Raw genomic sequence first — 836 nt, forward strand, 5'->3', positions numbered from 1 at the left:
GCCGGCTCCGCCTTACGGCCGCGCCGCGCCGCCGGGCGCTCGGCCTATGGGAGGGCGCAGGGCGGGAGGCGGCGGCGCGGATTGGCTGGGCCTGCTGCCGTAAAACGGCCGGGGCCGGCCGGGGATTGGCTGGCGCTGGCTCAGCCCCGGCCGCCGCAGTCCTCTGGCGCGGAGGTGACGGTCGGTGGCGGCCGCCCGAGGGTCTGTGCCGCCGTACCCGCAAGGGCACCTTGGCCGGGCCTGGGTGCGCCCGGAGTGCCCGCGTGGGCGGCCCGGGTGCGCTCTGGGTACGCCCTGTGGGGGAGGCGGGACAGGAGGGTTCGGTTGTTCGGGTCTCTTTTTTAACTGTCCCCCCTCCCCCCTTTTTTATTTGCTGATGTTTGAGGTGGGGGGAAGGGCAGAGAGAGAGGGAGACAGATGATCTAAAGCAGGCTCTGGGCTGCCTGCGCAGAGAGCGGCCGAGAGCCTGACGCGGGGCTAGAACTCAAGCACCCGAGAACATGACCTGAGCCGGAATGGGTTGCTTAACCGACTGAGCCACCCAGGCGCCCTGGTCTTTAAAATCTTCTGTTAGGGGCCCCAGATGAAAACCATCGGCCCTCACCATGCCTTTTGGTGAAGGTGTAGGGGACGGGCGGCAGGCATTCTCTGCTAGGAGCCTAAATTGGATGTCAACACTGCTGTGGGCGGTTGGTGGCGTGGATTGACGTTGGCTATGGACACGCCCTTTGGCCCAGCCGGCCCTTCTCCAGCGGTCCCCCCCACCCCCACCCCCGACAGGCAAGCTTGTGCAATTTCAGATGCACAGCATTATTTTTAATATGTCCACCCACAGG

The sequence above is a fragment of the Prionailurus bengalensis genome, chromosome B2 (genome assembly GCF_016509475.1).
Source record: "Prionailurus bengalensis isolate Pbe53 chromosome B2, Fcat_Pben_1.1_paternal_pri, whole genome shotgun sequence".
Classification (NCBI taxonomy): Eukaryota; Metazoa; Chordata; class Mammalia; order Carnivora; family Felidae; genus Prionailurus; species Prionailurus bengalensis.